The sequence below is a fragment of the Nicotiana tabacum genome, chromosome 18 (assembly GCF_000715075.1).
Source record: "Nicotiana tabacum cultivar K326 chromosome 18, ASM71507v2, whole genome shotgun sequence".
In the NCBI taxonomy this organism is placed as follows: domain Eukaryota; kingdom Viridiplantae; phylum Streptophyta; class Magnoliopsida; order Solanales; family Solanaceae; genus Nicotiana; species Nicotiana tabacum.
The window spans coordinates 92,405,976-92,419,126 of record NC_134097.1 but is presented as its reverse complement, the minus strand read 5'-3'; positions in this window follow the sequence as shown (position 1 = coordinate 92,419,126).

Genomic DNA, 13,151 nt, shown 5'->3' with positions numbered 1-13,151 from the left:
TTCTTTATGTTTTTGTTGGCTGCCTCAACCGCTCCATTTGCCTTGGGCCGATACGGGGTGGAATTACGGTGTGTAATCTTAAATTGTTCACATACTTCTCTCATCAAGTTGCTGTTAAGATTAGCACCATTGTCCGTGATTATCACTTTCGGGATCCCAAATCTACAGATGATATGGGAATGGACAAAATCCACCACTGCCTTCTTGGTTACTGATTTGAAAGTTTTGGCTTCAACCCACTTAGTGAAATAATCGATGGTTACCAGAATGAACCTGTGACCGTTCAAAGCTGCCGGCTCAATAGGCCCAATGACATCCATGCCCCATGCCACAAATGGCCATGGTGCTGACATTGTGTGTAGTTCCATTGGTGGAGAATGCATCAGATCTCCGTGTATCTGGTACTGATGGCATTTTCGTACGAAACTGATACAATCATGCTCCATAGTGAGCCAATAATATCTCGCTCGCAGAATCTTCTTTGCCAATACATATCCGCTCATATGGGGCCCACAGACTCCAGCATGTACCTCTGTCATCACTATCGTGGCTTGACCGACATCAATACATCTCAGCAATCCCAGATCTGGGGTTCTTTTGTACAACATTCCTCCACTGAGGAAAAATCCATTTGCCAGTCGTCGAATGGCTCTCTTTTGGTCTCTGGTTGCCTGCTTCGGATATATCACCATCCTGAGGTATTCCTTGATGTCATAAAACCATGGCTCGCCATCCACTTATTCCTCTATCATGTTGCAATAAGCATGTTGATCACGAACCTAAATATGCAACGGGTCAACATGGATCTTGTCTGGATGGTGCAACATCGATGCTAAAGTGGCCAAGGCATCGACAACCTCATTGTGAACTCTCGGGATGTGTCTGAACTCCACTGATCGAAATCGCTTGCTCAGATCGTGCAAACATTGTCGATATGGTATAAGCTTTAAATCCCGTGTTTCCCATTCACCCTGGATCTGATGTACTAGGAGGTCCGAGTCTCCCAAGACCAAGACGTCCTGAACATCCATGTCTGCAGCCAATCGTAGGCCCAAAATGCATGCCTCATATTCAGCCATGTTGTTGGTACAATAGAAACGTAGCTGAGCTGTAACAGGATAGTGATGTCCTGTTTCCGAAATAAGTACTGCTCCTATTCCAACTCCTTTTGCATTCACAGCCCCATCGAAGAAAAGCTTCCACCCCGGTTCCTCCTTCAGTTCTAACTCCTCTATATGCATCACTTCTTCATCTGGAAAATACGTCCTCAAAGGCTCGTATTCTTCATCAATAGGATTCTCAGCCAAGTGATCGGCCAATGCTTGGGCTTTCATGGCCGTCCTCGTCACATAGACAATGTCGAACTCTGTGAGTAATATCTACCATTTTGCCAATCTTCCTGTAGGCATAGGCTTCTGGAAAATATACTTCAAAGGATCCAGGCGTGAAATAAGGTAAGTAGTATGTGACGACAGATAATGCTTAAACTTCTGTGCTACCCAAGTTAGAGCACAACATGTCTTCTCAAGTTGAGTGTACTTATTCTCATAGACTGTAAACTTCTTGCTGAGATAATAGATGGCTTGCTCTTTCCTTCCTGTGATGTCGTGTTGCCCCAACACGCAACCAAACGAATTCTCCAGGACTGTCAGATAAAGAATTAATGGCCTCCCTGGCTCAGGTGGAACCAACACAGGTGGATTGGACAGATACCCTTTAATATGGTTGAAAGCCTCTTGACACTCCGCCGTCCAGTCTACCACAACGTCTTTCTTCAACAGCCGAAATATGGGTTCACAAGTCGCCGTGAGTTGAGCGATGAACCTGCTGATGTAATTTAGTCTCCCCAACAGACTCATTACCTCTGTTTTGTTCTTTGGCGGTGGTAAATCTTGGATGGATTTGATCTTGGATGGATCCAATTCAATACTCCGTCGACTGAGGATGAATCCTAACAGCTTTCCTGATGGAACCCCAAAGGCGCATTTGGCTGGGTTGAGCTTAATATCATACCTTCGAAGTCTTTGAAAAAATCTCCTTAGGTCTGCTATATGGTCTTCCTGACACCAAGACTTTATGATCACATCATCTACGTACACTTCAATTTCTTTGTGTATCATGTCGTGAAACACAGTAGTCATTGCTCGCATGTACGTTGCCCCAGCATTCTTCAGTCCGAACGGCATGACCCGGTAGCAGTAAGTCCCCCATGGTGTGATGAAAGCTGTCTTTTCCGCATCTTCTTCGTCCATTAAGATCTGATGATATCTTGCAAAGCAGTCCACAAAGGATCTGATCTCGCACCCAGCGCAATTATCGATCAGGATATGGATGTTGGGCAATGGAAAATTATCCTTAGGACTTGCTTTGTTGAGATTGCGGTAGTCGACGCATACCCTGATTTTCCCATCCTTCTTCGGCACTGGTACCACATTGGCCAACCACTCGGGATATCGAGTGACCCGAATGACCTTCGCCTGCAGCTGCTTAACCACCTCTTCTTTGATCTTCACACTCATCTCTGTTTTAAATTTCCTTAGCTTTTGCTTGACCGGAGGGTATGCCGGGTCAGTGGGCAATTTGTGAACCACTAGATTGGTGCTTAATCCCGGCATATCATCATATGACCATGCGAAAACATCTTTGAATTCCACGAGGGTTTTGATCAATTCCTCCCTGACATTTGGCTCAATGTGGATGCTGATTTTGGTTTCTCTGACATTATCTGTGTCCCCTAGATTCACAGCCTCAGTGTCATTCAGATTAGGCTTGGGTTTCTCTTCAAATTGGAATAGTTCTCGGTTTATTTCTTCGAAGGCTTCATCCTCGTCATATTCAGACTCATTGCCACGATCGACCTCTTGTATCATTAAGTCAGAGTCGGATTGATTTATTAGACTAGGTCGAAGATCCGCTGTGCATGCCATGTCATTAGAACGAGTAAAAAAAGAACTGTTCAGAAAGAAAAAGAACAAAACAGAAATCAAAATGAGGCAAAAGAAGAGAATTTTATTAAAATTTGGGATAACAGGGTTCACACTTTTACAAAAAATAATAATAAAAAAAATAAAATTTGGATTACACCCTAGAATAATCCGAAACAAGAAAGCAAAAATCAAAACCTACTACCAGGACTCCCCCCGGATAGGAAGAGGAGTAACCGTCCAATTGTTGGTTTTGGCCTCAGGCCCCACAAAAGGTACGTCTGCTCCGCTGGAACTCTCTCCAACTTCTACCATATTGACATCAGTGAATAGCCTCTCGAAACTCTGATTCAAATCTCCGTCCATCCCAATCAATGGTCCGAGAATTTTTAGGACCGGTGACCCCTTGGCATTTGCTCTAACAAAAGATCTTGAGATACGTGGCACAGGTTTGGGAAGAAACCAAACTTTCTTCTTCATTTTCCGCGCTCGCTTTACATCTGCCGCAGTCGGTTTGAACCCCAACCCAAAGGTCTCTAAATTCTTGGGCAAGGAAACAGGTTGGACAATCCCCTGAAGCTCAACCCCCAGGCCTTTTCCCGGCACAAACCCATTACCCAACATTTCCGAAACCATCATGACCGTTGCGGAAGCTACCCTAGGGTGCTGAATGATCTCACCCTCGGAAATCCTATTTGCCGACACTGCATCGAAAATCTGGTAAACGCAGGGATCTTTGTCATCATTGGTCTCTATGAAGGGCACAATGGCGCTTCCCATGGTGCACGCAGTGTCCTCGCCGTGCAGTACGACCTCTTGTCTATCCCACTCGAACTTGACCATCTGATGTAAGGTGGAAGGCACTGCTTTAGCTACGTGGATCCATGGTTGCCCCAACAGAAGGTTATAAGATACCGCAACATCTAATACCTGGAACTCCATGGTAAACTGGACTGGACCGATGGTCAATTCAAGTACAATATCCCCCATGGTGGCTGTTCCATTTCCGTCAAATCCTCGGACGCAAATGCTATTCTTGTGGATTCTTCCATGGTTGATCTTTAACTGGTTCAGGGTGGATAATGGACAAATATAGGCACTTGAGCCGTTATCCACCAATGCCCGAGTAACTGCCGAATCTTCGCATTTGACAGTTAGGTAGAGAGCTTTATTATGCTCCGTGCCCTCCATTGGCAGATCATCATCTGAAAATGTTACCCTGTTCACCTCGAAAATTTTGTTGGCAGTCGTTTCCAGGTGATTTACAGAAATCTCGTTGGGCACATGAGCTTCATTCAGTATCTTCATCAAGGCCCGACGATGTTCATCTGAATGGATCAGTAATGATAACAGCGAGATCTGTGCCGGTGTTTTCTTCAACTGTTCGACCACGGAGTAATCCTACACTTTCATCTTCTTCAAGAATTCCTCAACTTCTTCTTCTGACACAGGTTTCTTTGTTGTAGCTGGGTTGGGTCTTCTCAACTCCACTGGAGCAAAACACCGTCCTGATCGAGTTAGTCCCTGCGCCTCACAACTATCCTCCTCCACTGGTTTTCCCCTGTACATCACCACTGCCTTCTCATACTTCCAAGGCATGACCTTGCTATCAATCATGGGCAATTGGACTACCGGCTTTATGGTGACCAGTTCCCTGCATACTCCTTTCAACACAACTGCGGGTGTGGGTGGTGTCCCTGATATTACTAATTTGGCTGGCTCCGGTTTCTTTGTTGCGGTGGACGGACTCTTTCCCAAGATCACCACTGGATTGACACCTTCCCCTTTCAAATGTACCCCTGGTCTTCCGCCGGTCGATCCTTCTTTCGGAACGGCCTGGATCATCATCACTGTCTGTGAGGGCTTCCTCGGCTCTCCTCCCTCAATACCAGCTCGATCATGTGAGCTTCGTGGTGTACTGGCAATGGGTTTTGGTTGATGTTGGGCGCCTCCGGCGTCTGGACTTCGATCTTATTGGCATCAATAAGATCTTGTATTGCATGCCTTAACTTCCAACACTTTTCGGTATCATGCCCCAGTATTCCTGAGCAGTACTCACAGCTTATTGATCGGTCCAAATTTTGGGGTGGAGGATTTGGTCCTCTAGTCTCGACAGGACTAACCAAACCTAATTGCCTCAATTTGTGGAACAAGGCGGTGTAGGTTTCTCCCAACTCAGTAAAAACTCTATGCCTCTGTAGCCTATCATTTCTAGCAGCTTGATTTCCCCGAAAGCCCGCCCCTGGAGGGTTTCTGTATGCCCTTGGTGGAGGATAGGTGTTTTGCGGTGGTGCATGTGTGTTCTAGGGAGCCGGCGCACGCCATTGCGGGCGAGCCGGAGGCTGAGTGTATGTCTGGGCTTGGTGCACGGAGAAGTGTGGTTCTTGAGGTGGATAATAGTGCTGTGGTGGGCTGTATGGGTAGTTTGTCCTGTGGGGTCTGGGTTGGTTGTAGTATAGTTTGCCGGACCTGGACCAATTGCTTGCCTCAATCGTGGCAATTTCTTCTTTCTTCCTCCTTCCCAACGCACCTCCCGTGCCGCTCTGAATAGCCTGGGTCGTTGCCTTGAGCGCCGAGTAATTCAGGATTTTGTCAGACCTCAGACCCTCTTCTATCATGACCCCTATCTTTACTACTTCATTGAAGGATTTTCCAACCATCGTCACCAAGTGACCAAAGTAAGTTGGATCCAGTGTTTGCAAGAAGTAGTCCACCATTTCTCCCTCTCTCATGGCAGGATCAACTCTGGCTGCTTGTTCTCTCCAGCGGAAACCAAACTCACAAAAGCTTTCCCCAGGCTTCTTTCCGGTCCTCAGCAATGTGAGACGGTCAGGGACTATCTCGAGATTGTATTGAAAGTGACCCGCGAAAGCCTGCTCCAGATCATCCCAAGTGTACCATCTGCTGGAATCCTGCCTGGTATACCATTCCAGTGTCGATCCACTCAAGCTTTGACCGAAATAAGCTATCAGTAGCTCGTCTTTGCCGCCTGCCCCTCTCATCTTGCTACAAAAGCCCCGCAAATATGCCATGGGATCACTGTGCCCTTCATATAAATCAAACTTAGGCATCTTGAACCCAGCCGGGAGTTGGACGTCCGGGAAAGGGCATAGATCCTTGTAGGCCACGCTGACCTGGTTGCCCAATCTGTGCAGGTTCCTGAAGGACTGCTCCAGGATTTTGAACTTCCTCATTACCTCATCTTATTCTGGGACCTTAACCGGCTTTTCAATCTCTACCGGTACCTCCAAGTGCGGATTGTAGGTATGGGGTTCTGGTGCATGGAATGTGGGCTCAGGGGGATAGTATTGCGTATTGTGAGCCTGAAACAACGGCTCGTTGGTTGATCTTTGCAGGGTGGCTGATGTGGGTCCCATAAAAATGGGAACATTTGGTGTTGGGAGAGGTTGATGGGGTGGTGGAGCTTGGGAATCATGGGGGCTTCTCTCCTGAAGATAACGGTGATTCGGGAGGCTTGTTGAAGGGCCAGAGTGAGGGTATTCCGGCATATGCCCCAGTGGTTCAGCGCTCTTTTGTGCTTTGGCCAGAGCTAACTGCATTGCATTCATCTCTAGTCTCATCCTTTCTATTTTCTCCATCGCTTCTTTTAACAACTGGCTCAACGGCCTTTCTTCCTCGGTACTATTTTCTGAAGTAGGCATGCTCGTTGTTACCGGTCCTTTGGATCTGGTTTGGTAAGGGTGTGTTGCCAGAATGCTTTAACAACTAACTGTCTGATATTTGTGGAAAACAACAAACTTGTTAGCGTTAGAGTTTAACAGATTTGATGATAGCACATTGGGGATGCAATGCTCCTAGGCAGTTAACCATTTCTAACATGCTTTGCTTCAAACACATGCGTCATCCCGGCTCGCTTATTTGCCCCTTTAAAGTACTTTGGGAACCCCTGTATTTTATTTTTATATTTTCTTCTTTTTTTTTCCTTTTTTTTGGAATTATCAATTTTCATAATAAAATAAACTGGGTTTCAAAGGTTTAAAGATGACCATACAAACTTGAAAATCAAATGACCCACATATTCTAATCAAAAGTTTTACAAACTCAAAAACAAACGGCCAGCTTCCTTTCTCTCTTCGACAAATGCAACCAAACGGTTATTTTTTGCAAATGTGGCCCCTTCCAAATTTCACATGAATTTTGAGGCCGAGGAGGATTATTTTATGACACTTTACAAACTTGTCCGTTCTTTTACGAAAATAGCCTTTCGACAACTGAAAGATATTCTAAGGCTATTTCGGCAATAACGGTTTAAGACACTGCCGAAGCTGGCTCGGCTTATTTTGACTAAAACTCCAAACGGTATTCACCTGACCGCTGACTCTTTGTTTATTTTTGTTATTTTTAAAAAAAAAATTAAAATAAAAGACCTGCTGTTGCAAACACAGCCTTTCAGCGTCTCGGGGACAAAGATTTTAAGGCTGTGTGGGTCAACTGGACCAAAATCCTAAACATGACCCAAAAAGTGGCTGTTTATGCAAAGTCAGCCTTTCGGCGTCCCTTTCGGGAACATTCGGCTATTTATGACAAAACAACATCACCTGACTTATTTATGACTCTTTTTATCGTTTTTCAAATTAGAAAACTCAATATTGCAAACACGACCTTTCAACGTCTCGGGGATGAAGATTTTTAAGGCTGTGTGAGTCAACTGGACCAAATCTTAAAAATGACCCAAAGGTGGCTGTTTATGCAAAGTCAGCCCTCCGGCGTCCTTTTCGGGAACATTCGGCTATTTGTGACAAAAACAGCATCACCCGACTTATTTATGACAGAACTAAAATTTTGACATGTTTTTTTTATTATTTATTTGTTTTTGGCTATTTTAGCAAAAGGTGGGGTTGGACCCGATGAGGGTTGTCTACGTATCTCACATCCGGTGAGAATCAAACCCGCGTAGTTCGGGAGAATTAACCGCACTATTTTAAAATAGGATTCTTTTTTCATTTTTATTTTTGACATTTCATAAGCACAAATATAAAAAAAACTACTTTTTAAAACAAGACCCTTTTTTTTCAGACAACCTATTTTCCAATTAAAAAAAAATCTTTTTTTTTGACAAACAATATAACAGCCTATTTTTCGAACCAAAAAAACAACTCTTTTTCTTTTTTTTTTTGCTCTTTTTTTTTTAAGTAAAACAAACCAAAAAATAAATATTTTTATTTTATTTTATTTTCCAGAGTTCCGACAGTACTTGGGCATTTTTTTTTCAAAACCATTGGTTAACTCTCCAACTGCTATTTTTCTCTTTTTCTTAATTTTCTAACATTCCCGAAATTCAAAAAAAAAACGGTCAACATCCAGGCCAGAGCAAATAAATGCACACAAAACAATTAGGATGCATCAGGATGACCTTTGCATTTCAGGTTGCTAGCCCTAGACGGACCCAACCCCTGTGTTGAGTCCCCTAAGTCAAAATGCACATGAAGCAAACAAGCGTTCCTACTAGGGATATGGCATGAGGCTGAGTTATTCTAGGTTCAAAACCTAGGTGTTTGTTCTAGACCTGGCTTACCCGAGCGGACAACTCGAGCCGAGGAGGAGGCGGCAGTCCGGGAATACAGAAGCTTCACCGGCTTTGCGACTTATCCAAACCTCGTTCTAAATTGGGACTTGACACTTAAACAGAAAAGAAGTCGTACACAGTACACCCTTCTTCACAATTCAGAAAACTCAGAGAGGAGATGGGTTTCGGCACAGCTTATATACAATTCACAAAATATCAAAGCAGTAAAAGCAGTTAGTTAGCACAGTATGCACAGATCATGTAACAAAATCTGATAAAGCTGAATACAACAATTATTCCAAGCTCGAATTCTGAACCCTGAACCAGAGATTCTGGGTGTTTATCCCCAGCAGAGTCGCCAGAGCTGTCACACCTCCTTTTTCCGCCCCCGCGAGGGGTGAAGGAGTTTTTCCAATTAAAGGACAATCGAAACGAAATTTGTTTATTTATTTCAGAGTCGCCACTTGGGAGATTTAGGGTGTCCCAAGTCACCAATTTAATCCCGAATCGAGGAAAAGAATGACTCTGTTTAACAGTCTGCGAACCAGAAATCCGGATAAGGAATTCTGTTAACCCGGGAGAAGGTGTTAGGCATTCCCGAGTTCCGTGGTTCTAGCACAATCGCTCAACTGTTGCATTTAGCTATTATCTGATTTTTACATGAATAACCTATGTGCTGATTCTACTTTTTATTGCTTTTACATATACATATTTATTCGAGAGAGTGAACGCCGTTTAAAGTATGTTTTCGGATTGCGCCGCATCAAATGAACCCGCAATCTTAGGCACACTCTATTCAACGTCTTAGGATTTGGATTCGGGCCGCATAAAATGCCCACCCATATTTAGGAATGTAATTTACTAAAGCCGCGCCTAAAGATTCTAACACATTATTATATTTTGGGAGGGCCGTGAAATTCGCTAAACGGCCCTTCCCGACTTCTAAAAAATTTCTTAAACCTTTACTGAGGGTCCTGCAATTTTTTTTTTATTATTTTTTTTTTGTTTTTATTTGACGAAGCTCGTCTCATTTATTTATTTATTTATTTATTTATTAAAAGGAAAGTAACTACATTTCTATTTTTATTTGTCTCTAAATAAAGAAAAATCCTGGTTAATTACATGCTAAAAAAAACCGTAACTTATTTAATTAATAGATTAGAACAGATGCTAACGAAAATTATACTTGAACTTGTAAAAATGGAAAATTGTTTCGCGCCTTATTCCATAAGCTAATATTACTAAAAATGGAATTATGTATATAAAAAACGTACAAGATTGACTAACGTTACTACAATTAGCCATTTATAACTGTGGTGAGGTTAACTAAATGATCAAATAATTCACTAATTCATTAACCCTAATGGATTCACAATTTAACTATACTTTATTGAAACTACTCTACATTAGTGTAAGTATACTTAATTATTAATACATAAAATTATCGACTACGACCTTTATTTGTTTATTTATTTATTTACTTTTATTATTATTATTGGAGCTATAATGTTGACACTACCCAACCACCTTACATTTACATTTTTATCAAGTCCACAATCTATCTATGTGAGATTATTTGTAACATGAATTAATGCCAATACTGATGAGAGTATAATCACTTAAGAGGACTAATGGAAATTAGTTTTAACTATCTAAACGAAATACTAATCGGGTTTTGACTAAGTACTCTATCTCGTTTATGGACTACTTAAATATATGCATGGAAACAAACAACTAACTAGAGATATGCTACTTATCATGATTTACCCCATTAATCTAACAAAATTGAAAGGTTCATGTTATATCAGCGCATGACCATTTATACGATTCCTTCTCTTTTCAGTCCAATTATACAAAAAAAAATTAAAACAGTTCACAAAGAAAAAAACTAAATAGACCAGATTGTCTACTATCTACTTTATTGAAGCGGTTGGATTTTATTGTTGCATTTCAACTTCAAAGCTTTATCACTACAAGATTCGAATGTGTACCTGAAATTTGAATTACAAATAGAGAAAAGAGGTCAGGAGCAACAATGTACAGCAATAGCACAACAACAGAATCCCACAGCAAATAACAGCAACAAAAACCAGCAATAACCAGTGTAACAATGGTTAGAACCAAACTGAAAAACCCCGAAAAGCCTGACTGAAAATCAGTAGCACTAAACGCAATCCACAGAGGCAGTAACAAAGTTCTGATTTCAGTAGTCAAGAAAAGGACCTCACTTTCAGTTTTTAACTCTCAAAGACTGATTTTTAGTTCTAAAAAATTAGCATATTTCTCCCTTTTAAGTTCTGAATATTTTTCTTCTCTAAATTTTCAGTCCCCTATTTCTATATCAACTCCTCCTATTTATAGGTTAGAACAAAACATTATTTATTCAAAGTTTTTCACTTTCAGCCTGTATATTCCCTCCCATGTGCATGTATACACTTTTATCATTAATCCCATGCTTATTTTCTGATTTCCCACCCTTAAAGATACCAGAAAGGGTGTATTCTGCACTACTAATTCCCTTTTCATTAAATAATTCATTAATTTAATTATACACTGAATATTCAACTGGCAGACTACTAACACTAAACATTTTAAATCTTTTAAACACCCAAAAATACCCCTGAAAATCCCCTATTATTATTGCCTTACCCTCACTCTTAGCAATCTGTATTTAAACCTCTCTGATTTACAACTACACCAAATCACTACACAGCTACAACCAATCCTTAAGTCAAATTCAAACAAATGATTCAAGCATCAAAACAGACCAAAGAAAAGATTCGGGTTGTACTAGTCCAAACAAAGCAGTCATAAACTAACTATTCGACGAAGTTGTTCAAATCGAAGGTCGCTTATAACGCACACTCAAACAAACAGAAGAAAAACCTTGACCAAATAAAAGGTCTTGAAGAAGAAGGAGAACTAATGAACAAGACAAGATTTACAAAAATAACACTTTAAACAAAGATTCAATAATCCGAAAAATAGAATGAACAAAACAAGATTATGAACAACACTTAAAACCAAAAACCATAATAGAAAATAAATCAAATGAACTAAATAATCTTGAAAGAAAAATCTGACACTTGAACGAACCCAAGTCGAACTCGGAGTTGAACTATTGGAGGTCGAACGGACTGTTTTGTGGACGTCAAAAAAGGACGAAGCAGAAGCTGGTCGTTTGGCCTATGGCGGACTAGATAGAGGGACGAGGGTGGTGAGGCGTCGAGGAACAGCAGCGACAGCAGCTGGACTCGCTGCTGCCATGGTCGATAGGGAGCGGCAGCGGCAGTGGTCGCTGGTCGACGTGAAGCAATGGGGTGGCTGGTGGGTGTTGGGCAGTGGGGTTTGGTCGACATGAAGAAGTGGGGTGGCTGGTGGGTGTTAGGCAGTGGGGTTTGGTCGACGTGAAGCAGGCGACGGGGTAGTAGGGTTTGGTCGACGTGAAGCAGGCGACGGGGGTAAAACTGGTTGTTTGGACTGGTTATGGCTATGGAGGACGAAGCAGTGGTCGTTGGGTGAGGATGGAGGAACCTCAGGCTAGGCTTTTCGTTTTTTTTTTTCGTTTTTCTTCCGTTCAAAATGAAGAAGAAAGTGAACAGTGCCTTCTTCAATTTTTCAGAAATTTTTTCCCCCACGTTCCTTTCCAATTTTTCTCCTTTAAAATCCACCCTCCCTCGTGTGTTTTGTCTTTGTTCAAAGAACATGGACCTTACGTGTGTAGGGGTCTAAGACTTGTGTCCCCCATGCGTGGTGGGGTTCCCCGTGTGTGGTGTTCCGTCCGTGTTCCCCACGCGTGTCCCCCATGTGTGGTGGGCTCGAATTATTACGGGGTAGGTCCGAAAATTAGGCCTAAAAACGAGCAGTTTGAACCCAAATATTATTCTTTGTCCAGACCCGAGAATAGAACACGATATTATTCAATTAATCCTATGCAAGCAAAATAACTACCAAAATAAGACTAACATTTAAAACAAAACTATTTTTAAAATAGCTACAAAGCATAAATAAAACTATTTTTGTCATTTTCGTTTTATATAAAGATAAAATATAAAGTACTATTTTTTGTATTTTTCAAGATTAAAATGGCTACAAAACGTTAATAACTCCTTTTTTTTTGTAATTTTCGGAATTATACAACGATAAAAATATAAAGTACTATTTCTATATTTTTAAGTTTAAAATGACTACAAAACATTAATAAAACTACATTTTTTATAATTTTCGAAATTATATAAAGTACAAAAATAAGGTACTATTTTTTTTGTATTTTTTCAAGTTTATGAGAAATACATAAGCTAAAATTTACATATATATTTTTTGTAATTTTTCTTTTGCGAAGAAATAAAGTAAAATAGTCAAAATAGCTATATTAGACTCAATTCAAATATTAACGTTTTGTAGCCCTCTTTTTTTTTTTGATAAAACTAAAATTCTAAATTGAGCTACAAACTAAATTAACTCCAAAAATACTAATTAAACTCCTAACAACAATTATCATACACAATTAAACACCAATTAAAACAAAATTGCATAATTTGACATTAAATGCTAACAATGCAAAATATTCTTATTTTTTGTGACTTTTATTTTTGCAAAACAAACTTAATTAAATACTAAATGAAAATGTGATATATTTTATATTTTTATTAATTAAAACAAATAAACATGCACTCATAAAAATACAAATAATTATACAA